Raw genomic sequence first — 7370 nt, 5'->3', positions numbered from 1 at the left:
ACACAATAACAGACTAAAAAGAGGAAAAATATGATCACATCAATATATGCAGAAAAAAACATTTAACAAAAGTCAAGACCTATTTATGATAAAAATGTTTAACAACCTAAAAACCAATCCTTAACCTATAAGAATATGTAATGATTAAGTATCTTTGTACTTGCTGGTGAAGCCTGAGTACTTTCACCCTCCAACCATCAATGGGAAGGGATGTCTTCTCTCACACTTCTATCCAATACTGTATCACATTCCTAGCCTATGCAACAAGCAGCACACAGATTGGAAAGACCTAGTAAATGAGTTATTCCGGTCACAGCATACAAAGGCAATATATAAGGGTGGACTTATATACACTAGAAAGGAAACATTGGAATTTAAAAAATTAGTATTAGAAATCAAAATATATATGTATAGGATCTGTATACTAAAAACTACAAAATTCTAATAAAAATCAGGCAATCTAAATGGAGACAGACAGAGTATGTTAAAGAGTTAGAAGAAAATATTCTTATGATGTCAAGTCTCCTTAACTTAATCTATAGAGTCAGGGCATCTGCAACCAAAATCCGAGAAGTGTTTATTTATGGCCATTGAAAATTAATTGGAAAGAAAGGTAACCAGAATGGTTAGAACGAGGTTGGGAAGGAAAACAAAGTTGGAGGGCGTGTGACACTGGATTTAAGATTTACTGTAAGTCTATGATAACTAAGACAGCATAATACTAACAAAGGCCAGACAGAGGTCCATGGAACAGAACTGAGACTATAGAAATAGACCCACCACAAAAACAAAACGAACAAACAAAAACTAACTGTTGATTTGAACAAAGTTGCAAATGTAGAAAGAATTGCTTTCTTTTTTAAAATATTTTATTTATTTGACAGAGAGAGAGAGAGAGAGAGATCACAAGTAGAGCAGCAGGCAGAGAGAGAGGGAGAAGCAGGCTCCCTGCGGAGCAGAGAGCCTGATGTGGGGCTCGATCCCAGGACCCTGAGACCGTGACCCGAGCCAAAGGCAGTGGCTTAACCCACTGAGCCACCCAGGCACCCCGAAAGAATTGCTTTCTTAATAAATGCAGCTGGACATGTGGGACATCCATATGCAAAAAAGAAAAGCATTAAACGAATACCCCATACTTTATAGAAAATAAACTATAACTGAAAGTAGGTGACAGACTTATTTAAATTATAAAACTATAAAATTTCTGTAAGGAGACCTAGGAGAAATCTTTCATGACCTTTAGTTAGTTTTTAATTATAATAATGAACCACAATCCATAGAAAAAAAAAGTCATAAATTAGACTTTATCAAAATTAAAAACTTGTACACTAAAGAGGACACACTTAAGAGATTAAAAGAACAAACCACAAAAATAGGAAAAAAATATTTGCAAATCACATTTCTGACAAAGGACTTGTATCCAGAAACAAAAATAACTCTCAAGACTCAAAAATAAGAAAATAAGCCAACCCAATTTTTTAATGGGCAAATGATCTAATAGGCATGTTGCCAATAATGGCATTTAACCACAGTAAAAATGATTAATATCATTGGTGACTAGGGAAATGTAAATAACACCACAATATAATACCACGACTCACCTACTGGAATGGCTAAAACCAACACATTTGACAAGATCATTGCCAGCAAGAATGCAGAACAACTCAAAGCTTCATACTTGCTAGTTTGCTGGTGAGAAAGGAAAACAATAAGCATTTTTGTTAAACAGCTGAGCATTTCCTTAGTGTTAAATACACACTTACTATATGACTTAGCATTTCCACTCCTCGTTACTTACTCAACAAAAGGAAAACTTATGTTCACATGAAGACCTATGGTGAATTTTTATAAAAGCTTTATTCCCCATTTCCAAAAACTAGAAATAACCCACATGGCCTTCAAACAAAGATGGATAAGCGATGGTACTACCCATATAATGAAATACTACTCAGGAATAAGTAGAAACAAGCTATTGATTGACACAGCAACATGGAGAGATCATAAACTCATTTGCTGTGAGAAAGAAGTCCAGTCCCCAAAGCTATATATTATATGACTCTATTTACATATCATCTTGGGAAAGGCTAGCCTATTAAGATGGAAAGCAGATCAATGGTTGCCAGGAGTTGGGTGATAGCAGAAGGAATGTAATTGTTCTCTAAGGAACTGTGGCTATCAACACATGACTATTCATTTGTCAAAAATCCATAAAACTTTATATCACAAAGAACAAATTTGCTGTATGTGACCTACACTTTTAAAAACTAACCAGCATGCTGTGTAGCTGGGACCATCAAGAGGGGATGCAGACTAGGAGAAATGACTCTCTCACAAATGAGTCATATAATTCACTGATCAGACTGTGGAAGAGCTGATCTATGTATCTTTGGGAAATCTGTTTTGACTGATTAGTGAAAGGCTCAAGATAATTTAACTCTGCATGACACAGTACCTTACTTGGTAAATGTGTTTTCCTCTGGGGTATAGTTTAGCAATTTGAAACCACTTTGTGTGTGTACTAGTTCTGAACAAGAAATAAATGTACTTTATGTCATGAGTGTCAGGGTTCTCAGTGGTAGAAAGAAATTACAAATGAGGAAGTTGGCTAGACTGCATATTGTGATTGCTGGACCAGACTCAGAAGTATCAATACAGACTCACGTTTTTATAAAACTTATGTACATGTAGAAGTATGCAGAAATAAATATGGTATGTGTGCACATACATTCCCTTGTTCTGTAGGCAGACCTTGAAGCAATGACATTCCAGTAACAATGAGCACATCCAGTGCCCAGATTTTGGTTCCTAAATCTATTTTGCAATATAAGAAACCAGTGTTTATGGAGAAGTGATTGATTCCACAGCTGCATCAAAGAATATGCAAATGACTGTGAAGGCTTAGTAAGCCCAGAAAACAAGGATGTGCTCAAACAAAGAGGATGAAATTCTATAACAATACAGGAGTCAAACTGAAAGAGCTCCCAGTAGCAAAATCTAAAAAAAATTAGCATCAAAACAAATAATTATAGTATTGGAATTTAACCTAAAGAATAAAATAAATAACTCTGAGTTCATACTGTTGCAAAAAAAAAAAAAGCCCAAAAAACAAAAAACAAAAAACTGAATAAATAAGTAAATCAGGGGAAAAGGATACTTCTTATTCTTAGGGAAATTTCGACCGGTAAAAGTAGAAAGAATGAGGTAAATAGAAAATCACCACTGGAATCTCACCATAAAGATCTACCAATAGAGGCTAGAATTAACAAAATTTTAAAAAGAGATAGGTTATTTTCATAGTCCCAAAGGATCTGCCTCAAACTAAATATTTATTAATTCTAAAGGGAAAATAATGAGTTTATGATGGAGAATCCTAGCAGACATCACCCTAGACTAGTGGTCAAGGTTAATTCACCAGCAGTAAGACAGATAAATATCATGGATGTATCTTCCAATGTGATGCACCCCATCAACCCTGTGATATTCATCCCCCAAATGCACAAGCTCAGTCTTATCATGAGAAACTAAATTTCAAGAACATTTCACAAGATAACTGACCACTACTTTCAAACTGTCAAATTTTTGAAAGACAAGGAACGATGGGGAAATCAGTACAGGTTGGAAGAGACCAAGCAGACGTGACAAATAAATGCAAGGTGACATTCTGGATTAGAGCTCAGACATAAAAGGGACATTAGGGGAAACACTGGTGAAATCTGAATTCAGTCTCCCATTTAGTTGGCAGCATTGTGCAAATGTTAATTTCTTAGTTGTGAGCATTGCGCTATGGTTTTGTTACATGTTAATGTGAACAGGGGATGAAGGGGATCTAAGAACTCTGTACTGTTTTTTGCCATTCTTCGGAATGTCTAAGAATATCTCAAAATTAAAAGTTCTTAAAAAGGACATTGGTTAATTTTTACTATAATGTCTTAATTTTTCAAGCTACTGAACTCCTGCTGCGGTGCCTTCTCTTCTTGGAAGCCGCATCGATTTTCTCCTGCTAGCCTACAGACACAGATTAACGCTATGGGCAGATATATTTGTCCCTTTTTGAGATTCTGTTATTCACTCAGTGCCCACATAATTCCCGTTCATCACTGCATAAACAAACACTCTAAACATGCCATCAGTTTCCTGGCTCCTACTTATTCTCTTCATGTTTTGAACAACAATTCATGGTTGATTCAATAGATGCTATTATGTCTCACGAATTCAGACCAGCTGTTCACGAGTGATTCTATTAAAATGGGAAGTAGTGAGTGAAGAAGGTTCAACACTTCATTTCAGGGAGACCAACACAAAGCCCATTTGATTACAGGATTGCTGAGTGTTACAGGCTACTGACCTTAGCCTTGGAAAACACAGCCTCCTTCCTCAAGCAGGGTGCTCCCAGGAGTTGACATGGGCATAGATCACGCAATTTAAGTTGAAACCTCGAGCTACAAGTAAAGGATAATAAAAGTCTCCAGTAGGAAAGGAATTGTTCTTCCTGGCAGAGGGGAAGGAGGTGTCAGAGAGAGAAAGTTTGGTGGAGGGGCCAGCATCTGAGTTTGGTTGTGACACACGCATACACTTCCTACAAAGAAAAAGGGAGGGAAGAGCATTCCAGGAAGAGGGGAAACAGTGATCACATAACACTAAGAGATTTGACATTGATTGCACCCAGGGTGAGGAATAGTGAGAAATGCAGCTCACTGGATGGTTGGGGCGCTCATGAAATCTGTTATTTCACCTCTCTGAAAATATGGTCCCAATCATTTCATATTATATGCTGCCAGGATTCTCAGATTTTTGCAAATCCCTATTGTTTTTTTTACTAATAATGATGGCCCAGCAAATTGCTTCCCTGTGCATTCAGAAACTGGATTCTTTTTTTTTAAAGATCTTATTTATTTATTTATTTGACCTACAGAGATCACAAGCAGGCAGAGAGGCTTACAGAGAGAGAGGAGGAAGCAGGCTCCCTGCTGAGCAGAGAGCCTGCCTGATGTGAGGCTTGATCCCAGGACCCTGGGATCATGACCAGAGCCAAAGGCAGAGGCTTTAACCCACGGAGCCACCCAGGTGCCCCCAGAAACTGGATTCTATACTGCAGGTTGGACCCTCCCAAGTGACGGCCGCTCAGTCTGCAGTGGGGCTGCTGGGGAGAGAAATCTGTCCCCCATCACATCTGAAACGATGAGAAATAGTCTTGAGCACAGGAACACTTTCCTCAGACGGTCGGAATTAAGTGTTCTTAGGGTGATTCCATTTAAATTCAATGCAAATCTTTTAGAGTCTAAAGATATTAAATAAGAAACAGCAGCCTTTGGATTAAGTATCCTGCTGTTACCATCTTCATATTATTGATAGATAAGAGGTAAATACCTCTGAGTTCTGAATCAATGTGGGGAGCTCAGAGGTGCTGCTTTATCAGCATTTGGCTGGCTTACTGGGTTTAAAGCGAGCCAAAATAATAACGCATTCAGATGACGTGATTGTCCTTAAAATGGCATTACTATATTGAAGACAGAAACCAGGCTGTGCTTCCATCCCGTGGGGTGAGAGGAAGAGGTTTGGGATGTAATGCCTGAGTAGCCAACAACCTGAAATTTCTTAGGAACAGGAATGAGAAAGTCCATACATGGTGTGGAGTTATTTCCATTTGTTGAGATAAGAAAGGCAATCAACAGACCTGAGTGACAGGTATTTATTTTTATTTGTTTTTTTCCACTAAAGTTAGGGTTCTCTTATAAGGATAAGTGAGCCATACACACCCAGGATTTGTCAACACTGAATCCCTAGGGATATTTTCTGCAAGAATGAAGGTGTTATGGATCTTGGTACTGAACTCCCAAGGACTTCTGACTTGCCATTTTTACCCTGGTTCTGCACTGGGGACCCAGACCTTTCCTTTTCCTTCCTGTTTTACTTCCTGTGACTGGGTCTTGAGGATTGTTTTAGTTTCCTGTTCTCAACTTGGTTTCTTCCTTACTGCAGTGAGATAAACATGTATCATGGGAATTAACTGACACATGTTAGTGAATTTGTAAAAGAAATAGATGTCATACAAATGAACATGTTTAATTTCACATTTTTTTTAAAATGGGCCATGAGAGAATCATGGAGTATTCATCTGAAAACGTGGTAGAGTTGGAATATTAGGTCTGAAAACAGAAAATTTTGGAAATAGTAGAGAAAAAAATCCTGTGGATCTTGTATTTCTCTATGGAGTATGGATGGATAATGTATTTAGGAAACATGTCATAGGCATTGCTCATCCAGTTCTTGTTCCCAGTTAAAGGGAAATTGGAAGTCATTCTAATCAAATGCCTGCATTTTGCAGAGACCAAAAGAAAAACCCAAAGAAGTTAAATGTTTCCCCCTCTGTCCTAAGACCTGTTAATGTCTCAACCTCATGCTTTAGAGTCTCTGGGTCCAAAATTCTTTTAAAACCAGTTCCCAAGTCAAAACATTAAATGCGAAAACGAATGTTTAATTTAGAAAAGTGATGACTTTTCTGGGAAAAAAATTATGACAACTGAGTGATGTTTACCATAAAATGGGCCTGAGATACTTTTTTTCTTTTTGAAGCATAATAATAATAATGGTAATTGGAGTTATCTGAGCTCTCCTGAGAGAGCATGATCATCTTTTTCTGAAAAGTGCATGAAGTGTACCACACATTGATTGTTTTTTACTCTCCCTCAGGAGTTTTCATTTTATTTTTACTTGTTTTCCTTCAAAACCTCAAAGCCACTTTCTTCTTCATCCCCTATCTTAGAACCAACAAAAGTCTGGATAGCACTAAGCCATATGGGATAATGAAAAAAAATGTACAAGGAAATTCCACTTGTCACCACAAATATATAACTGGACATATAGCTACAATCCTGTGATTAGGACTGCAGGAAGGGGCAGCACGAGGAAGTCATTTTGAAATGATGGAATTGTTCTGTCATGATTTTGATCATGGTTACATAACTCTATGCATTTTTCAAAATTCATAAGACTGTCCAGGAAAGAGTAGATTTTCATGCACATAAATTAAATAGATAAACAGATGGATGGATGGATGAATAGATAGATGTAGTGATGGGGAGATGGATAGATGGCTGGTAGATAGATAGATGATAGACAGATCTCATGATTACATATGGTCAATTGGAATTACTTTTTAAAATTTAAATCATATTACGGTAATCATCTCTCCATCTCTTACACTTCTGCTTCTCATATGAATATTATTTTATATTATTTTATAATTTGTCGTATTATATTTATGTTATATATAATATAAATAATGTTATTTATATTATATAAAATATGATATATATCATTATATTATTTATATCATATTACATATATAATATAAAATATTATATTAAATA

Source organism: Meles meles, chromosome 16 (assembly GCF_922984935.1).
Source record: "Meles meles chromosome 16, mMelMel3.1 paternal haplotype, whole genome shotgun sequence".
In the NCBI taxonomy this organism is placed as follows: domain Eukaryota; kingdom Metazoa; phylum Chordata; class Mammalia; order Carnivora; family Mustelidae; genus Meles; species Meles meles.
Note: the sequence above shows the minus strand (reverse complement) of the source record.